We start from the raw sequence: 22714 nt of genomic DNA on the forward strand, positions 1-22714 counted from the left end.
AGCCAGTTCTCCGAATTTGCTATAACAGGATGATTCCCCTAAGAATCATCCAAGGATGAATGGAAATGCTAACGTATTTTTTTAGTAGGGCGATGGTTGATGGGATCATCAAAATATTTCTGATATAAGACAAGCAGGATAAAAACAGAACAATTCATCCTTTAAACGCTCTTGACTCGTACTTCCCTGGAGAATGTATAGTTTCCCAAAGATCTTGCGCGAGCGGGTCTACAAACTACAGTCTATGGGTCAAATCCAGTCTGGTGCCTGTTTAGGGCAGGAGAGTTCTACTGGAGCTCCACCCCATTTCATCTTGGACTGCCTTCCCTCTACCCAGGCAGAGTTGAGAAGCGACTTCTCAGCCTCACCCAGCCAAAAACACAGACTGTCTGGCCCTTTACAGGAATCGTTTGCTGACCCCAGTCCTAAAATGCTTCACCCAACTTCATTTCAAGCACGTGGCCTCTGGTTTGCTTATCTTTACCCAGTATATTGAAATGCTTAGAAAGAGAATTGCTTTTTGAATAGAAACAGAAAGAGCATGGAACTTTCCTATTTCTTGGGGTGGGGGTGGGGTGGATTTCCATTTTCCAAAGTGGTGGATAGAATGGTTTTAAAGGGCGGTTATATAGCTCCAAATTTTTCCCCCAGACAGGATGGTGACATTTCTCTTGCCAACCTCTGTGGAGTTAGAAGAACTTAGAGGGCACTCAAAAGTAAACAACTTCCCTGGAATTCTGTTACTGTCATTCATCATGTCGGTCACCAAGCACAGGCATGTTCAGGTGTGTGACAAGTGAGGCCAGAGACCTGTGCACATCATGGATTCCTTCTGGCAAAACAAGGGCCGCTTCACTGCTCGGACTCCATGAACCCCCATGGCATGGGCATTTTCACGAGCATCAGGCTCAACTCCTGGAGAAGAATGAACATCACAGATGCTAAGCATAAACCGTTCAATGCCCCTGCTGGCCTGGTGGCACTGTGCTGGTCGTGGCTGCAATTGGATGACCAATTGATGACTCTTTGGGCTGCTAACCTCAAGGTCAGCAGTTCTAAACCACCACTCACTCTGAAGGAGAGAGATGAAGCTTTCTACTCTTCTGAAGATTTCTAGCCTCTGGAGCCGATAGGGTGGCTGTGAATCAGAGTCGACTTGAAGGCAGTGAACTTAATCAACCAAAAAGTTGGAGCTTTGAACCAACCCAGAAGCACCTCAGGATAAACGGCCTCCAACCTTTAGGTCACAAACACTCTAGAGACCAGTTGTAGTCAACAAGTACAGGTTTGCCATGAGTCGGAATCCAGACAGTGGCTACCAGTAAATTAAATGCAGGATGACCTGCGTGGCTAGAGAAGGTTCTGGCCTCTGAGACCCAGGCTCCTTCCCTCGTGTTCCTCTGTCATCCCTAGTGTGTGACCTCCTTCAAAGGACCCAATACGGCCTGCAGCGTCTCTGTTTTCAGTTCAGCGAGACAGGAGAGGGTGGAGGAAAGAGGTCAGAACTTGGCACATGGCTACATTTCACTTCGAGAGAAGTTGGAAGTTGCAAGAAGAAATCTTACTTTGGGGCGATGAGTCTACCAAAACCGTCATTGGGGACAGTCTGACTTGGAAGAAGAAATAAATTCTGGAAAGGAAGAAAACATCCCATTTAGAGAAAATATACAGAATTAAAGAAAATGATTATCAACATCATCAAATGCTCATGTGGCCGATACAGGCCCATATCTTGTTTCTAAATTCATATGGATCCTACACTGGTTTTCCAGCAAAGGGCTGTCCTTACTTTAAAAGTTAGTCTGTGTCTGACAGGGCTGCCCACTGTCACTGTCACGTGATGCCCTGAATATCAATATTGAAGAGGCAGTCAGACAAAAATACCGGGAAGCTCACTTCTAGAGCCTTCGAGCAGAGGGAAAGCCCAGCTGCCGCCTAAGCCAAGACTTCAAGAGGGCTATGTGATCTGCAAAGGAAAACAACAGGAAGGAGGCGGGTGGCACGCTCCCACTTCCCTTGGACCCAACCAGTCTGCTACCGAGGAGAAAGACAGGAAGCTGAGTACAGACACCTCTGTTAAGGAAAATGGGTACAGACTGACCTCACGGCCCATTCACCTCAGACCTCCTCCAAGTCACTGTTAGTCATTCGGAAGGCTAATCAAGCCTGACGCCGGCCACACTTAAGCCCGACTAACGAAGAAGCATCCAAACGGAAAGCCTAGGTCTGCTAACGGAGCCATTAGATCCTTCATGCAAAACATGCGGGCGCTTCCCAGGGGGGGGGGAGGAAAGATGAAGTTCTGATTCAGCTTTTATGCATTTGCCCAGGTAACCAGGAGGGCCCTCTCACAGTTTCTGAAGGAGACCTTGGCAGGTGGGGTACAGGTGGGGTCTCTTCTTGCCCAGAGGCATAGACCCACTGACTCTTACCACGGGCTCCTGAGTGGGTGTTATGCCCTCTGAGAGGGAGGCATGTGACGCTGTCTCTTAATGCTCCCCATGGCCTCCATAGATGCTGTGGCCGGAGAAGGCATTCACCCAGGGGCAGGGCTGGGCTACACCGACCACGACCTGCAGAGAAACCAGGCCCAAGGCCAGCCCTTGACGAAATTGTGAAGCTTGGTTTTAATCCATTAGCAAATTTCCTTTCAGCCTCCTTTTGACTTATTTTTGGCATCTTCTTCCAAGGCTTCCCCAGACTGCTTATCAGGCTCTTCACCCACGTTGACCGTCCCATGTTGTCTGTCTAGACTTCCCTCCGTATCTCGTGGTGCTGAAGTGTAGGCTCTATGCCTTTCATTTTACCCCAGGAAAACAGTCACTGCTCAAAAAAGGGGCTGATAAAACTGCCCTGAATAACACTTGTGTCAGAGAGGAAATAAAATGTGCAGTTTCAGAGTTTTCAGAGGGGGAAACATCATGTTACTGACAAAACTATATATCTAAACATATGGGATGCAGCTAACGTTTATTTAGAGAAAAGAAAAGTCATTGCCATATAAATATTACAGAAGGAAAAACAAAATAAGCTGCTGAGCAGAAAATAGAATACTACTCATAAACAGCTCTAGGAAAAAAAGCAAGAGATAAAACAATAACTGAGAAAAGTATTCATATGGGCCATCTATTTGATATTAAGACCTTCAACATTATCAACAATATATTATAGAATTTTCTAGATGATTCATGAAGATGGAAAAATTAGTGTGTTCATTAAAATTGGCAAGCACTTAAAAGTGACCAAGGAATGTCATCTTTTAAAAGCTCTGCAGTTATGTAATTACTATGTTTTTTAGAATATCTCAGAAAATTGGAAATGATGGAATGCTTTCTAGTTATTTGTAAGGAGTTGTGAGAAGCCCCAAGAATCCCTAGTGGCCCCAAGTACTAAATTAATTTGTTCTAACTGCGTACTTAGTGGTAAGTGGCCCTAAATCCTCAGTTAATAGCTGAAAACAGGCAGGTGGCACAAGTCCGTTGTGAGGCACCTCAGAAGAAAGAAAGGAGTGGCTGTATGCTTTCAAAAAGATGGCATTCATGAAAAACCCGAGGAAGCGCCATCAGGCTCTAGCACGCAGGGTGTCACCATGGGTTGGAATCACTCAGTGGCAACCGGTTATCTTTTTTTAAAGAAGCCTGACAGATTCAACACACATTTACATCAATCGCCTATAGGATATGTAGAGACATCGTAACTTCCAATATGATGCAACCAAGTATTGAAAGAGTAATTAAAAATGGCCAAGTAAATTGTATGCCAAGAATCGAAGGATCATTCTGTTTTAGAGATGATATTAGCAAAATCCATGAATAGATCAAAGGAAAAACCACCACCACCTCAACTGACATTGAAAGGATATTTGCCAAAATACAATATTCCTTTTTCTTTGAAAGAAAGACTAAAGTTGAAATAAAAGGACACTTCTTCAAAATGATGCAGAGGATGCCTTCTGGAAACCAGTCATTGGCTTCAATGATTGTAATTAGGTATCCTCCAGTCGGTTCCAAAGTGGCCCTATGCAGAACAGAACGAAACACTGCCCGGTCCTGTGCCATCCTCACAATTCCACTTCTGCCTGATGTCATTCCATCTCCGTGAAGTTCTTCCTGTTTTGATGCCCCTCTACTTTACATCCTGTTCTCCTCCAAGGATTGGTCTCGCCTGATGACATGTTCAAAGTGTGTCAGACGAGGCCGCCCCATCCTTGCCTCTAAGGAGCACTCTGCCTGGATTCCCTCCAATACAGATCAGTGTGGCCTTTTAGCAGCCCATCGTACTTTCAATAATCTCCTCCAGCACCACAATCCAAACGCATTGATTCTTTTTCGCTCTTATTCAATGTCCAACTTTGACATACGCATGAGTCGAATGGAACCACCATGGCCTGGGACACATCAGTCCTCCCTGTAGAGTATTGCTTTTCAGAACTCTAAAGAGGTCCTGCACCGCAGATGGACCTAATGCAATGCATCTTTTGATCTCTTGACTGCGGCTTCTACGAACATTTATTGTGAATCTAAGCAAGACAAAATCCCTGACCACGTCAACCTTTTCGCCATTTATTATGATGCCATCTATTGGTCCAGGTGTGAGGGTTTGGGTCTTCTTTACTTTGAGTTGTTCTCCATACTGAAGACTGAACTCCTCAATCGTCATCAGACCGTGCTTCAAGTCCTCCTCACAGCAAGCAAGGGTGTGTCGTCTGCATGTGGCAGTTTGTTAACTGCTTTCCTCCAATGCCAATGCCACATTCCTCCTCAAGTAGCTCATCTCAGCGTACAGCCTGAAAAAGGATGAGGAGAGGATACAGGCCTGACTCACACGTTTCCAGACTTTAAAATATGCAGTATATCTATATCTTGTCTGCACACCTGCCTCTTGATCATGTCCAAGTTCCACAGAAGCACAATGAAGTGTTGAGGGACTTCTGTTCTTATCAAGGTTATCCATAGTTGGTCATGATCCACAGCAATTCAATTCCTTGACATCGTCAGTGAACACAAGTAAGCATCTTTTGGGAATTCTCCGCTTTCAACCAAGATCTATCTGACACCAGCAACGATATCCCTTGTCCCAAGTCTTCTTCGGAGCCTGGCCTGAGCCATCAGAAGCTCCCTGTCAATATATTGCTGCAACCATTGTTGGATGATCTTTAGCAAACATCTACTTGTATGTGATATTAACATTACTCTTCTATAAGTCGAGTGTGTGTGGGGTCACCTTTCTTTGGAATGGGTGCCAATATTCATCTCTTCTAGTCAGTTAGCCAAGTAGCTGTCTTCCAATTTTCCTGGCATAGAGAGAGCACTCCCAGTACTTCCACAGCTTTCTGAAACATTTCGATTGATATTCCGTCAATTCCTGATTGGCTAATGCTTTCAGTATCGCTTGAACTCCTTCCTTAAGGAGTTTCTTGCTCATAGGCTTCTTCCTGAAATGGTGGAAGGTTGACTAGTTCTTTTGGGCACAGTGACTCTTTATTCTTTCCATCTCCTTTTGATGGTTCCTGCATCACTTAATGTTTTTCTCAGATAATCTTTCAATATTGCAACTTGAGATTTAAATATTTTCATGAGTTCTTTAAGTTTCAGATATGCTAAGAGTGTTCTTCCCTTTTAGTTTTTCAGTTTTCTAACTCTAGGTCTTTGCACATTTCATTATAATATTTCACTTTTTTCTTCTCAAGCTAAACTTTGACATTTTCTATTCACTTCTTTGGTTCTTGCTTTAGCTGCTTTATAATCAAGAGCAAGTTTCAGAATCTCTTCTGACATCTACTTTGATCTTTTCTTTCTTTTTAATGACCCTTTACTTTCTTCATGAGTGATGTGCTAGATGCCATCCCACAGCTCATCAGGTCTTCTGTCATACTGTTCTTGAGATGTTCTGGACATTCAGATGGGATAGGCAAAAGGTTGTATTTTGGTTCTCTTGGACTTCTTTTAATTTTCTTCATCTTTAACCTGAACTTACATAGGAACAATTGATGGTGTGTCCCACCGTTCACCCCTAGGCTGGCTTTGGCTGCCAATGTTGAACTTCTCTATCGTCTCTTCCCACAGAGATAGTTAATTTGATTTCTGTGCATTCCATCTGGGGAAGTCCATGGGCATAGCCACCATTTGCGTTGGTAACAACGGTATTTGCTTTAAATAAGTCATTGATCTTGCAAAATCTGATCATATGACCTCTAGCTTCATTTCTATCATCAGGGCCATATTTTTCAACTACTGGTCTTTCCTCTCTGTTTCCAACTTTGGCATTCCAATCACCAGTAATGATCAATGCATCCTGATTTCATGTTTATCAATTTCTGACTGAAGTCATTGTCAGACTTCTTCAATGTCTTCATCACTGGGGTTGTGGTTGGTGCATGAAGTTGAATACTAGTTGTGTTGATTAGATTTCCTGAGGTTGGATGGCTATAATCTTGTCACAGACAACATCGGATTTCAAGATTGATTCTGAAATGTCCTTTTTGACCACGAATGCAATGCCATTCCTCTTGATTGTGCCATTCCCAGCCAGGCAAATCATATGATTTTCTGATTCAAAATGGCCAATCCCAGTCCACTTCAGCTCACTAATGTCTAGGCTATCAATCCTTATGCACTCCATTTCATTTTCTGACTATGTCCAATGATTCAAGATTCGTAATTTGTCCATTCCAAATGCTGATTACTAGATTTTTGTAGCTGTTTCTTCTTACTTTGAGTTGTGCCCCATCATCAAATGAAGCTTCCCAAAGGTTCCACTCCACAAGTTTACTCCATCCACATCACCACGGCTGATTCTACTTTGAGAAAGCTACTCCTCCTCAGTCCCATGCAGACTGGCTTCTGACCCCAGGGGCCTATGTGGTTGGTACTCTCTCCACTAATGTTCTGCTCCCATTCATGAGGCCGTCCATATTTGACAAGGGCTCGAAGCTATGCATGTGGTTTTCAGGTGATACTTCCTCAGAAGTGAACAGTTGAGTCCTTCTTTGTATTCTGTTATTGATCTGCACAGCTCTTCACTTCGGGTGACCCTGCTGGAGGTTGAAACACCAATGCCATAGCATCCAGCAGCACACAGTCACCACGGTACCACAAACTGCCAGACAAGTGTCATGTCCTTAGTTTCCTACTAAGCGTAAAGTGGTGGAGGTACCTCCGTCAAACTCAAGACTAAGACAATAAGTCCTATGCCCACCACTATTAGTCTACAATGTTGTGGGAGTTCTGTGCTGCATAGCTAGACAATGAAAGTAACTTTAAATTACATTACTAATATGGGGAAGGACATAAGAGTAACATTCTAAGCAAAAGCTATGATTTTTCATTTGAAATATCCACGAGACTCAAGTGAAAGCAGTAGTTGAAGTAGAGTTCATGCAATTTCCTTACGTTAAAAAAAAAGGAACAGAAACACTAGTTTTGCTACATATTGGCAATAGCAAATTTAAAAATGAAATTTCAAAAAATCCATAGAAAATAGTAATAAAAATAAGCTACCTAAGAATAAACTCATCAAGAAATATAAAGTATTCATATTTTCAAATGCCTATAAATATCAACTCTAGGGTAGTAGGCTTTTGTATATATAAATAAATGTACTAAAGGAAATAAAAGGAAAATTGAATACATGCATAAACACACAATTTTCACAGATGGAAAAACTTAATCCCCAAAGCATGCCAGTTATTACCAAACTGCTCTATAAATATTATACAACTTCATCCACACCCCACCAAGTTTTTGTTGTTATCGTGATTCATTCTTTGTTGTTGCTATTTTTGTTGCTGAAGGTTTTTATAAATGGACCCAAAATCCATCTTGAAGAAAAAAACGCTTGCAATAAGTGTAAAAATTAGAGGTTGAGGAGCATTATTAGGAGGAATTTGCACATGCTATCACCAATAATTATAGCCCACCAGCTGCCTATTGATTACACTGCCCCATAGTATGTTGCTCTGGTGCTAGAAGCCTGCCACTTACCATCAGGTAAGGTCACCATGTTGCACAGGTCTCAGTGGAGTCTCCAACCCATCACAGACTGAAAATGCTGGCCTGTCAGTCTACTTTTAAAACTTAGCGAATGAAAACCATAAGGGTCACATTACCTGTCAGTAAAATTGCTTAAAAAAAAAAAGAAAAGAAAACCCAAAGGGACACAATAGAATATTGACTAGTCCAGAGCTGAAAGATGAGATTCATAGGTTGGAAGACACTCAGTACACAGTGGTCACAGCCACAGACTCCAGTCTATGCTCCCAGTCATGAAAGTGGCACAGGACTGAGCAATGTTTCACTCTGTTGGACACGTGATCACCATGAGACAGGGTCAACTTGACAGCAACTGACAACAAATATTATTTTTAAATAAATGCTTCAAAAATTCACTAGACTCAGTTACTCTGGTCTCCAAGCTCACTGACCAATGATAAAAGAGCTGAGGCTCCCAAAATCTGTAGTATATAGTATTAAGTTTCATACTACATGCCTAAGACCTAAGGGAAATTTCACAATATTGAAAAGATATTACCTGTTTAATTGTTTTTAAATGTATAGCAAAGGTATCAGGAGTGTTATCGTGAAAGGAAGCTATTTCATTGCTAAAAAACCTTTTTAAAAAATTTTATTAGCATATATTTCATCTCTCATACAATTCAATTTAATCATAAGAGTTGTATAATCATCTCCACAATCAATTGTGAACATTTGCTACACTTTTGTGCTCATTGTCATCAGTTCCCACCCAACCGCCCCAACCAGACCCCCCAAGAAACCATCAGTGCAGTCAATGTCACTACAGTTTTACCCAGCCTGGATTTCATCTACAGAAGAACATAGGAGGGAACAAAACTATAGGGGGAAACTGCACTCTACATGATAACAAGGCTCCTTACATCCCTGGTCTATGGTCAGAAGGGATTCACTGGTGCCTTAATCATGTGTGTACCCTGCGAATGGAGTTTGGCCTCTTCCTATCATCCACAGCCTTCTGAAAACTGGCATTCACGATTTAAGCCCTGAAACCATTCTCTCCTTTGAGTCTGGGTTTTATCATTCTCAATCCTTGGATCATACAGGCTGGTCTGCTTCTTCTGTGTGTGCCCAGTTGATGCCTCACTCAGACAAGCTTTAAGACCTCAGATGTGACTCTTTCTAATTTCTAATTTCTTTGCCACATTTTTATATAGCACCTGTTTCTTCAGTGATGTGTTTGTGAGCAACACCATTGCTTAAAAAACGTGACGCTCAGCTTCCTTGTCTAAATTCAAGACGATGCCATAAAGTGATAGGGAAGTAATAGCTCGTATCAATATTCTGGAAAAGGAGAGTGGCAGATGGTTGATGGGTTGAAGAAAGAATGGAGGGAGGGAAGGAGGGAGAAAGGAGAGAGAAAGAATTGCTTCTTTTGGAATTTCACTCTTAATAGTCAATGTTTAGGAATTGAACATTTCCCAATATAGAATCTAATAAATCAGGCCAGAGAAGATAGCAGATCAGTGATCCCAAGGTGATCTGAGATCGAGTTCCCAATTCAATCCTCCAGGCTCAGACTTGATCTCAGAGTGGAAATTACTGCACCACAGAGCTATGTGGGTAGTGCCAACCTGGATCAGGGGAAAGCAAATAAACAAAAAGAAAAGGAAGAAATATCCCTTGAATCCCAACACGTGAGCTTCCACTTGCTAAAAGATGAAAGCAAAGTGCTCCCTAGAACTTGTCCTTTCAAAGGGGGTTCTAAGTTTGTGAAGGTCAGGGCCAATTGTATTCAGCACCATGGGGAAGTGCACGATAGGATCAAGGTCAACAAAGACGGTGTTTACTCTAGTCTACCCTCGTGGGAGCCCCTCGTTTCCTTCACTTCCTTCCTCTGTGTACTTCAAGGCCTTAAATGATCGCGTATTCTTGTACACATAGCCAGCAAAGCACATGGTGCAAGTAGGGTGGTTTTTTATGCAATTCAGACAAGTTAGGGAAACTGACTGAAACATGTCTTTCCACTTTTTAAGACTGTTTTTAAGGGCAAAGCACTTGCTGTCCCCTGTGGCCATATTTCATCCTCTTTCTCAAAACCTCCATGTTATCGTCTCTTTGACTCTCCCCTCCCCGCCTCACCTGACTGTGTGCTTTTCATCACATCACCACAATGATACAACGCCGTGCATCAGGGCATCAAGAAGCATCGGGATGCCAGTGTTCCTTCAGTAATCCACTAATGTCTAATCTAGAATAAGCTACTTACCCATGCTCTGCTATCGATTCTTATCCACCACCACCACCACCCCTGCAGAGATTAAATAAGATCATACATGTAAAAGGGCTTTAGTGTCTGGAATCTGGTAAATGAGGATCGTGAATATAACATGAATGGTTTTCACATTCTACTGGCTGTAAGAATCACCCAGTGCTTGTGAGAAGACAGATGATCACTCTCTAATTACAGACATTATGCCTTTTTCGATACAAGAAGAGTCCCAGAATCTTCCTTTATAGCAACTATGTCAGATGGTCCAGTGGTCTGTAGATTACACCCTGAATGTCCTCCTAACTAATGTTTCTTTCTGCACAAATATGTCTCCAATAGCCAAAATGGCAGCAGGAAGTCAGGTGAGCTCTCAGAAGCCCAAAAGGAGTCAGCGTTCTCTTGATCCTAAGGCATTATTGTTTAGCAAGTCAGCAGATCTCAATATTTAAAAACATAACTGAAGTAAGAGCCCAGAATATGTTGGGATTCTTCGCCAAGGCCATCAGGGCCAGGCAGGGAATGGGCACCAGTTCCTTCCTCTTGTCTATTTAGTAATGTCATTTTGCTCTGTTGCTACAAGTTGCCAGGAGCTCCACGTAATCCCAATCAGTTCGTTATCATGATATTTCGGGGTTCAGTGCGGAGGAGAGTCACAGCTTTGCCAGTGGTCGGTGTGCCCAGAGCAGAGCTTTGACCCTTCCACCTTGGGACACACAGTCAAACAGGAGCCTCCGCCTGGTGCCGAGGCGCCACAGGGACTGGCCAAGCAGGTGTGTTTCATTTCATCTCTGACGTCGGTTTCTCACTCTCCCCCAAGAATTCCAGAGCTGCTTGCAGAGCTCTAGACTTTGAACGCCTTGCACTTCGAAGCCCTCCTCAAAAGGTAGCAAGAACGCGATGGAGCACAAAGACGGTTCTCCCACTGAAGACACAGAATGGCAGGGTCCAATGATGACGCAGGAACCCAGCTCTCCCGCCTCCCTCCCAGAAAGAAAAGTCTAAATTGTGGTTCCTCAAATTCTTTAGAAAAATGGGGGAAAGGGAAAAGCAAGGAGCGATTCGGATTCCTGCTGCGTTCTGCTCTTTATTCTGCAAAGTCTTTGCATGGCCCCAAACTCCGTTTCCTGACAGAGCATTATCTGTCCTATCCAATTTCCTCTGGAACTGAACAATCTAGAAACTCTGTATCGTGATCCTGCCGCTGCCGAACCACAAAAGGTTGCTTTAGTTATGCCTCTCGTGTCCTCACTGAGCTTTGGTGACTCCACCTAAAAACTGAAGTGCATCATAAAAGATTTCATCAAGGTCCCTTAGATTGCACACACTTTCCCACACACACACAAGGAGAGAGGAAGATAGGATTGATGGTTTTGTTATGACTATGATGTTAATCTGGGATGCCTGGAGAAACGAATTCATAGGCACTCGTGTGTATAAGAAAGAGCTTTATATACAAGAGCAATTGAATATTGAGAAAAGATCCCAGCCCAGTCCACAACAAGCCCATGAGTCTGATATTTAACCCATATGTCCGATACCAATCTATACAGTCCTCTTCAGACTCACAAAACACATGCAATGATGCTGAATGGAGGAAGATCACAGGCCAGTGGGTGGGAAGTCTTGTAGATCCAGTGCCGTTGTAAGCATCTCAGTGCTGGCAGGGGTCACCACGTGGCTTCTCTGGCTCAGCCTCTCTCCATGTGTCTTCTCCACAGGATGCCTCCCAGGGAGTGAGCCAAGAGAGAGAGCATCTCTCCCCTCCAAGGAGGAAGACAGGAGTTCCCAGAATCCTCAGGAGGCCATGCCTACACAGAGGCCTCATTGGCTATGACCTGATTGACAGGCTAGACTCCACCCCTTCACTCTTAATCCTCTCAAATTGACAAGCAATTATATATCTACCACAACTATTACTCCTGTTGCTCCTACATACTGGCTGGGAAGTCCGTGGCTATTTACTTTCCCCCTTCAAGTCACGTGTCCTCTTCTGTAAGTTGAAGGCAATAACATTAAGCACCTAAGGTGATTATTTAAGGAATAGTAGCCTAACCTGTGTAAAAGTACACATGGAATAAGTGGCCAACAAAGTGTGTTGGTCTTTTAGTGGTAGTATATGGAGATGCAACATCCTTCAAGTGGGCATTCCTAGACTTGCAGTCCTACAAGTAGGATGACCTACCTGGTATTCCCTCTCTACCACACACGTTCTTTTCCAACTCAGTTCCCTTACAATTACAGTACCAGTTTGTAAAAATGTTCACTTAAAGAAGGGGGTTTGGTGGGGTGAACAATCTATAAAGAAAGGCACACATGACCAGTCCCTTTGGGAACTGTCCCTATGACCTTGGCATATCATACTATCAAGCAAGGACCAAGCAGACATCATGAGTGGGCGCTCTCTGGGTCCTGCCACTGTGGAGATATGTTATAAAACTCTACAGCCCTGGAAATCTTTGGGAGATAAGTAGAAATTTTTCCTCAATAAGAAACTGCACACACATTAGTACTCCCCCTAAGAAGTAGAACAGATATATTGGGGAAGCTCATCTGGCTACATCTACAGCCCACTAGAGTCAAGTGGAAAACATGACCAACCATTTATAACGAGAAATGGAGTGGAGAGGGAATCAAATCTCTACTCTTTCTTTCCTACTGACTGCTGTCCACCCCATGAGGGTTAACGCCCCATCTTCTGGGGTTGTGTGTCCCCCCCACCCACTAGCCCAGCTTGCCCCTCCTGGGGAAGCTTTCCTGCTCTGGAAGGGTAAGAGAAGCCAAAGGCTTGGGCCTCGAATGTAGAAACTCACCGGTTATATGGACACTACCACTTTAACTGAATTAAGGGAAACAGCTGGAGTCTGAGAGACAGGTGAAGGTGGATATGGGAAGCTCATGAATGGTATTCAATACATAACCTTACAAATCCAATTGATTAAATATATACATGTTGAATTAAAAATATCCAAGTAAAAGTAGAAGTTGTTTATATACAAGCAGGCCCCAGTTTACAAACCAATGCCATTCTAAAGTCCATTGTTGAGTCAAATTTATACACAAGTCAGAGCAATATGTACAGTGAACACCCAGTGTCCTCTAGACAAATGTCTGTCTTAGTCAGTCGTGTGCCTTTTGATTCCTCAAAAACAGTTGAAGAAGTGCTTCCAAATATTCTAAAACGTCTTTAACATAGTCATGCGGGGTTGCGATAATTATACAATAATTATTATGTTTTGATGTATGGAGCAAAGTAGCACCCACTGGTTAGCTAGAGCCATTGTATGGACCCAACGTTTTTAATATAGTCGACTTCACCAGACACAGTTCCCAAATATCCACTGTATCTAAGTCAGACTTTTACAAACTGGAGGCTGTCTTTCTCTTTGTTTCGGGGGAAAGGCTTTCCTAAGTGTGACCCGAATTAAGACTCATTAGTGGAGCAGGGGAGGGAAGGTAGTGACAGATTTGACTGAAATATCTCCACAGGAAAAAGACAGCATGACAAAAATATAAAATCAGAAGTGGATCTGTGGGTCTGTTCAGGAACACTTCTGAAATACCAGCCACTGAAAACTCTGGATTACAATTTATTCAAACACACACAGGCCCACCATGAGCCAGCGTTGGCCAGATGTTCGCTGGTTACTGGTTCCTCAAGACAACAGTCGAATCAATTGGTCTAAATAGATTCACCTGAAAACCCTTGCTTTAACGGCCAAAGCCCCAAAGGAAACTCCTACAGAGAAACTACAAATAACCAAAGAGAAATCCTTTTAGCCCTTCAGGGGCCTTGGTCATATTAGAGCATGAGAACAACCTTTCCAGTTTCATTGAATCAACTGAAAAATATGCATCACAATTTCATTTCTATAGTCCTCGTATGCACTGAAATCCCAAGAAGGCACATTACGAGACAACTAGGTTCCATTGAGTATTTCTATAGCAAACTCCAGCCAAGTGAATCCTGGCGCGTTGATTGCAGTGGCTATTTTGCATCGGGGGGGGGGTGTCATTGAATTTGCAAAATCATATGCTGTTTTGACTTAACTTACTTCTCTTACAAGGAAAAAAAATGCTGTCCCCCCACCCTCCCCCAAAGGCCATCGTAAAGCAGCATAAGGCTACAGCACACACAACACCCGACACTTTGTCAAAGCATTATCTTACTCCTTGTGTAAACGATCATCCTAAGAACGTTACGATTAAAGCATTCTTTGATAATCCACTTGATAGAGGAGCTTATTGAAACACAGACCAAATAAGGCACGAGTCTAATTAACGTCAGTCCATTATCGACAAATCCAAAGTGTAAATCGAGGGGCCAAGTGGTTTCCTACCTTAAGTGTTTTACAACAGCGTTCCCGGTGTCCATGGAGAGCTCCTAAATACCACGGTTCCACACACAGGGCAATGGTGTGTTTCCAACCCTTTTTCTTTAGAGTTTCATCAAGGAGTTTGGTTGTCAATATTCAGAAAAACAAAGTTGCTTTTGTCCAATGTTTCCTCAACTAGCAATGCCTAACTGGCCGAATGCATTTAGAGATGTTATAAGGCCCATCACTTTTCCTTTGACATCAGTGACATTCAGCCAGAGCGTGCCTTCTGGGTATTTCCATCGTCATTCCTTTATCCCGGTTAGAGGAGCAAGGGTCCAGAAAGGAGCTCGCTTACTCTCAAGGCAGGAGCAATCTATTTAGAAATCTAACTTCAGAGTCAATGAGGTAGTTAGTTTATTGTGCCAACCTGGCCGATAATCACATGTGGGATTAATTGAAAGGCGTGGCGAACCTTGCCTTTCAAGTTCTTGGGTCTCTTGTTTACTGATGATCAGACCACAGTGCAGCTGTCTCAGCCAGTTCCTTGCTTCAATTGGAAAGGCTCTTCCTGCAAGACATCCCCCAGGTGAAGCCGCATGGACCTACCCCGATGCAGCCCTGGGTGCTGGAGCAGCCATGTGAAGACCCCTGCCAGCGCTGAGATGCTTATACATTCACTGACTCAGCTTTCCTCCGGCAGTCGGCATGGTTGTGTGTGTTTTGTGAGATGGAGGAGGTCTTTGTAGTTTGGTGTGGACATATGGATTAATGGGTTAATGTTGGACTTGTGGACTTGGGCAGCACTGGGTTGGGATGTTTTCTTGATGCGCACTTAACCTTTATATAAGACTCTCTCTTATACATATGAGTTCCTGTGGATTTGTTTCTTGTAGCCATTGTTCTGTTTATTGAGCAATGAGAGAGAGCTTTTGTGTGTGTTTTTTTGCATGTGTTTATTGAACTTTTGTGTTATTGCTTCTTTGGTGCTATTTTCTTTTATTGTCAAGCCCCAGGCACCAGACATTGTTGGATCTCTTGGTGAGAATCTAAATTCACTCATGCTACACATGGCTGTGTTATAATTTTGACCATGACCGACCAAAGGGAAAATAACTGGAAAAGCCAGAAATATGAAAAGAATTTAGCACTTCTGAAAGCTATTAGTTTGGGTTTGACTTCTATTTGAAATTTTTAAAAGTCTAAATATCAAATAAAGACTTCTTTTCTAGTGGAGCTTGGGAGAAGGCTGGGATTTTCTCCTCTCATAAGGAGCTGCAGTCTTGAAAACTCACACAGGCAGTTAGTTCTACGCTGCCCTGCGGGGTCGCTATGAGTCAGCATCAACTCAATGGCACCCAGGTTGATTTTGGTGACTTGAGCTACACTTTCGACTTAGTCTCAAGATTAAACCTATACTGACCCAAAAGAGTCCCATTTAGGGATCTACTTACTAGAACAGGAGCTCAAATGGATAGGAAACAGTCTTGTTTACTGATTCATCCCACATGCTTAGAACAGTACATAGGGAGTGCTCAAAAAATTAATAAAATCGTAACAGGATATTTCTCTATCATCTCACTCAGATACCTCTGTCATTTTTATACCTCGCTACTTTTTCCTGCGTTTTGGAGCTATTACATCAGCAAAATTCTCCCTTTGGAGATAGAGAATGAGAAATTCATTAAACAACTATCCTTCACATTATTTCCTTAGCCTTCGATCTGTTAACATTTGGAAACATTTCATGATTACTCTTTAACATGAAGGTTTTGACATTTGTATTTGCTTTTTAAGTAGGACCACCTGAAAAGCCAAGCACTTCAGCAGGTTATATGTTTTAGAAAAGAAACCAATTTAGATTAACTTGGTCAAAAAGAAAAGGAAATCCATTTGAAGAAACCCAGTGGAGTAGTGGGTTGTACAATTGGGCTGCTAACCACAGGTCAGCAGTTCAAACCCGCCAGCCACCCCACAGGATGAAAGTGAAGCTTTATGCTCCCATAAAGATTTAGAGCCTCCAAAACTCAAAGGGGACAGTTCCACCCTGCCCTTTAGTTTAGGGTCACTCTGAGTTAGAATCAACTCAATGGCAGCCAGTTTGGTTCGATTGTAGTTTCATTTGAAGAATGCAAGCCAGTCTATAAAATCATAGGTCAAGGTATCAAACATCAAAGAACTAAAAATCATATCAGTGGGTGCCCACCTTCCTGATATGATCACTGAAGACAAATGTGGGCATAAGCAAATGTGATTAAGAAAGCTAATGGTGCCCGGCTAACAAAAAATATAGTGTCTGTGGTCTTAAAGGCTTGAAGATAAACAAGCGGCAATCTAGGTGAGAATCATCAAAGTCCACATGGTTGAAGCACAGCAGCCTGCCTGACCACACGATGCAGAAGGGACCAGTTATCAGACATCAAAGAACTAAAAATCATGTCAATGGGTGCCCACCTCCCTGATACGATCAATGAAGACAAACGTGTCCATAAGCAAATGCGGCGAAGAAAGTTGATGGAGCCCAGCTATCAAAAGACATAGCATCTGGGGTCTTAAAGGCTTGAAGATAGACAAGTGGCCATCTAGTTCAGAAGCAACAAAGCCCACATGGAAGAAACACACCAGCCTGTGTGACCACGAGCTGTCAAGGGGATCAGGTATCAAGCATCAAGGAACAAAAATATCATTTCATATTGAAAATGTGGGTGAGTGCAGATTGCAGAGTGGAGATTCAAAGCCCATTGGTAGCCAACTGGAAACCCCTTACTGAAGGGTTGTGGGGAGGAGATAAGCCAGTCAGGGTGCAGGGTAGCAATGATGAAACATATAACTTTCCTCTAGTTCTTAAATGCTTCCTCGCCCACTATCATGATCCCAATTCTACCTTACAAATCTGGTTAGACCAGATGTACAGAGGATCTACATAGGTACAGAGGATGTACATAGGTACAGATAGCAACTGGAAACACAGGGAATCCAGGACAGATGACTCCTTCAGGATCAGTGGTGAGAGTGGTGATGCCTGGAGGGTGGAGAGAATGTGGGATGGAAAGGGGAAACTGATTACAAGAATCTATGTATAACTTCCTCCCTAGGGGAGGGACAGCAGAGAAGAAGGCAGGGGGAGATTTTGGACAGTGAAACATATGATAAAATAATAATTTATGAATGATGAAGGGTGCATGAGGTAGGGGGAATTGAGAAGAGAGGGGGAAAATAAGCAGCAGATATTAAGGGCTCAAGTAGAAGGCAAATGTTTTGAGAAGGATGATGGCAACAAATGTACGTATGTTCTTGACACAATGGATGTATGTATGGATTGTGATAAGAATTGTATGAGACTCCAATAAAATGATTTTAAAAATCATAGGTCATTAGGACAGCTCTGGGGGTGTAAGGGTAACCCTGGTAAAACACAATAGCATAAGCATTGGACTCGCAACCTCAAGACAGGCAGTTCAAACCCACCAGCTACTCCTTGGGATTACTCCAGGAGTCAGAATCCACTGGATGGTAGTGAGTTGGGGGTTTTTTGGTTAGGGATATAAGGAACAGAAATAGCCACTAGTGTTTCAGGGTACAATCTGCCACAATGGTCACTCTATGCAATATTTGAATTTCAAAGAGAAGGCCAAGAAATTATTAGGCACCTAGATAGAGTCTCACCAAAACTGTATACAATGAAAAAAATGTATAGCTCCAAATAAGACCACGAACCTGTCACTGGGATGTTGGGGACTGGCTGCCAAGCAAATAAAAGCAGATGTTCATTATAACAACATTCACCAACCAGGGGATCCCACAAGCAGATGGCATAGAATTAGGAAAACATCCCTCATGAATTTTTCTTCCTTTCATAAAAGTAAAGATCACTATCAGTTTCAAATAGCCTTTGGAGAAATCTTTAGGGACCAACTAGATGAAAATATCCCATTGAGCAAATTTCACACACAACCTCTTCAGCTAAGTGTTGCAGCAGGAAGAGCCGCTGCCCTGTCGAATGCAGCAGTTCTGAAATGTGGAACACAGCACCCTGTTTCTACAGCTAGAGCATGTGCTTCAAGGATGGAATTCTCAACAAAAACGCCTTCGTCTGTCTCCCTGCTGTGGGCTTTCACTGGCAGTTGGTGTCTTTGATCTTTTCAAAACACAGACAGCCTTCTTTTTGCCTGGTAATGGTAACATAAATATGACCGTGCGATATGAAATCAGGCAGAACAATCTGAATCATCGATGGGGAAAAAGTACAATTTTTCTAGGACCTTTGAAAAATTTTATTCAGTCATTAAAAGCTCTATTTGACTGTTAAATATGTAAGAAAATGGAAAGGAAAAAAACAGCAAAACTAATATTTACCAAAACCAATTGTCATTGAGTGATTTCAACTCATAAGGATCTTACAAAGGGTTTCCAAGGCTGTAAGTCTTTCAGAGAGCATATAGCCTCAACTTTCTCCCAAGGAGCGATTGGTGGATTTGAACCATTGACCTTGCAATATTTGAAATTAAGACAGAAGGTGGGTTAGCGGTTCAACAATTTCTGAACAGCACCACTAGGCTATACTATTATTTTAAAATGAGAAACGATGTTCTTGGGTGCATTAAGTCACTTCTGACTCATAGCAACCCTGTGCACAGAAAAACAAAATATCATCCGTTCCCTCCTGTGCCCTTTCTTGTGCTGAGTCCATCGCTGCAGCCACTGTGCCAATCCCTCTCTTTGAGGGTCTTCTTCTTTCTCACTGCCCCGCCATTCTGTCAAACATGATGTCTTTCTACAAGGACTGGACCGTCCTGACAACATGACCAAAGTCTGACCCTATGGTTATATTATCTTCCACAACACATCAATCTACTCTTTTGGCAATCCACGGTGCTTATTGATAATTAAATGAGATTCTATTGAAAAGTGTCTCCCAAGTAGCTTGCACCAGCCTTGCCTTGCTCTCCCCTTAGGGTAGACCCCTCTGTCCCAGGGTGGCTGGGAGTCAGTACAGACGGAGTCGTAGTGGGCTTGGTTCAGTTGGGTTTTCTAAATTTGGGTCAGGACCCAATATTTCATCCTTTGTGCTTCCCCTGTTGTGAAAAAGCTTCAAAGCTACTTTCACATGACATTTTTGCCAGTGTGTCTTCCTCCGGGAAACTTCCATGAGGATGATTTCTGTTGTAATTACATTCCTCTATTATCTCAATAAGTTTGCTTTCACTAAGTCCCTCTAGCTCTAGATCTAAAGTCTCTCTAATGGCCAGGGGGTTTCTGTAACTAAATTTACATTTGAGTCAAATACTGCTTCCAGCGAATCACTCATTGTTTCTTTGCTGCACTTTCACCATTGTCTCTTCGAATTACCCATGTAGGTAAAGGTGATGTCATTGGGATGTGTTTCTGTGGTTCCGATAAGGATGTGTAGGCTGAAAAGTTTGTGCTTGATGTCACTGCAAGCAGTTCATAGATCAAGGTCACTGAAATCAGAACCATGCTGTTGGGATGGGTGGTGAGAGGCAGATGGTGGTAAATGAAACCATGGAAACGGAAACCCGTGTGTATCCAAACAGGGAAAAGTGGGGAGTGTCGGCATTAGAGAGTCACTCAGAAATCTTTTACCAGGACCTGAAAGCTCTTACGACCTTTTATTGCCATCTTTTAGGAAAATTCTTAGATGGAAAGGTGCACATTAGGTGTTATCAGTATTTGCTTATAATGATGTGCAGCCAGTGGTTTACATTGGAACACTGAATTGGAATTTTCCAATCAATCTTATTTTTTTTTTTACTACCTGACAAAGAATTTAGATTTTGGAAATTTCCATTTATTTTGTCTGAAATGAAACAAGATCGTTTGTTGCCTTTGTTGAAACTGTTCATCGTTTAAGATTCAACTATCACCTCCTGCCGAAGGCTTTCCTAGCTCCACCAAACCATCCTAGTCCTGCATCTTTCCACCCCTCTGACCCTTGACCCAGACCGTGCCACGCTCCCCTGATCTGGCTCTCTGTCTTTTGGGAGCAGCATTGGCTCTTGAAAACAAAGAAATTCACGGTGGTCCTCTTTCTATACTTTCTTTGTGGGATCCCGGATCATAGTGGGTTATGAATTGGAGTGCTGACCAAAAGGTAAGAAGTTTGAGAACACCAGCCACACTGCACGAGAAAGATGAGGTTTTCTCCTCTCAGAAACAGTTACAGTTTTGGAGACCCACAAGGGCAGTTCTACTTGTCCGATAGGTTTGCCGAGTTAGAATTGACTCCATGGTGGTGAGTTTGGAGGGTTGTCTTTGCTTTGCTTGCTTGCTTGTTTTTAATTAGATGCAAAACCACATCTGGACTACAAATAAACTATCTCAGTGTTTAAAAGAAGGATTTTCTTCTTCTAGTAATTAAAAGAATGCTACCAAGATAGGGTTCCACCTAATGGAAAGAGCCTGAAGGAAAAGCCAAGAAATTCGATTGGGGTTCCTAGTACTTACTCCCTGCATGGCCAGGATCGAACTCTGGATTCTCAGAGCAACGTGTGACAGTCAGAATAGTGAGAGCAATTCAAACAGGGGGGATGGGAAGCAAGCAATTATCCATAATGGCCTCCACTGACTCACACTGGCTTGGTGTTTTCAGTCGTCTGAATCAATAATGAGTAACATACAGAATGAGAAAGTTATTTAAAACAAAAAAGTCATATGGTTCAGTCATATAGATCTGAGGAAAGTACCCTTTAAAGTATCCTTTAAAGGAAAGTGGGCCAAACATCTGTATTGCTTTCCTGGAAATGTACAGAATGTACTGTATGGACTAATCAAAGTTTATAGTCCTCTCTGTTATTTGGATGTTTCCTGACATGTTCCTCCTGTATCTTTTGCATATTGGAAACTGGTCACTGACTAGTCAGTGTTTCCATATTGTGGGGAATAAAATGTACATACCATAGGGACATCTGGCTGAGCTCACGGGAAATAACACACATACATTCCACAATCTCTCTCTCTTCATCACACACACACACACACACACACAAATCAGAAACAAATGCAAGAAAGAATTTGGCTCACTGATCAAGTTACACAAAATTCATTCCATTAAATTAATTCTTTTATCTGCACATTCCAACTAACACTTAATATATTTTATCTGATGAAAGGGAAGACTGTTGTCATTTTACAGAAAACATGGCAAGCTTAGAGTCTTGATTCAATTGTACAATGGAGCTTACAAAGAGAATCCAGCTCTCCTGAACCTGAACAAAATGTGTGGTGTTAAAGCTATCAGAAAGAATCATTAGATCTTCAAATATATGTTGGGCACATGTACGTGTATGTTTTTATGCATGTGCGTGTGCAACTGGACACACAAAGCTGTAGGATGATGTACACGTTTGCACACTTGTACTACAGACTCAGTGAAGACTTGGAGATATGAATGCATGATGTCTATGAGTCAAGGACACAAGCTAAAGTATTAGTTGAGAGAGTGGTAGAATTTATAGCTCCTATATATCCCTTCTATGCCCTACTTTCTTCTTCTCTAAAATAAAAATGCTTACTTGGGGTTAAATACATGTTTATAGACATTAAATATATGTTTAAATGATTAAACCACTTGTAACAGGAATTTGTAATTGTTTGATAAACATGATCATGGGAATAATGGCAACTACTTGACCATTAAGGTTCCTGTCAGCGAGCATCCAGACATATCTTCCCCACAGCTAACAGCCAGCACCACAGGGAAGCACGCAAACTGCAAGGAAGGATTCCTGGTGGTTCCATACTGAAAGAATGGCAGCTGCCATTTTTTCCAAATGCGTCCCTTCCTTTTGACCACAGGTAAAGAAGGCAGAGAAAGGAAATTACCCAAGACAAGTATTCACTCTGCCTCCTGAGCTCTTTCTTTCATGATCCACTCCTTCGAGGCCCCAGTCCTGGGTCCATCAGTAGAAATCTTCAACCCTCCACACAGATGGGGAGGTTTCAGGACCTACTCCTGAGACTTGGTCAGGAGACAAATATAGGCCCTTTCTACATTCTGCCAAATCCCAAAGCACTGGAGTACACTCGAGCGCTCGCTGTCCACAGGGAATAGCTACAATTATCTTCTCACATGTTACTGAGAAGGACGCCGTGGCAGGAAGGCAGACACCTCTAGGTGATTTCCAATGACTAATCATTTT

Source organism: Tenrec ecaudatus, chromosome 14, assembly GCF_050624435.1.
Source record: "Tenrec ecaudatus isolate mTenEca1 chromosome 14, mTenEca1.hap1, whole genome shotgun sequence".
In the NCBI taxonomy this organism is placed as follows: Eukaryota; Metazoa; Chordata; class Mammalia; order Afrosoricida; family Tenrecidae; genus Tenrec; species Tenrec ecaudatus.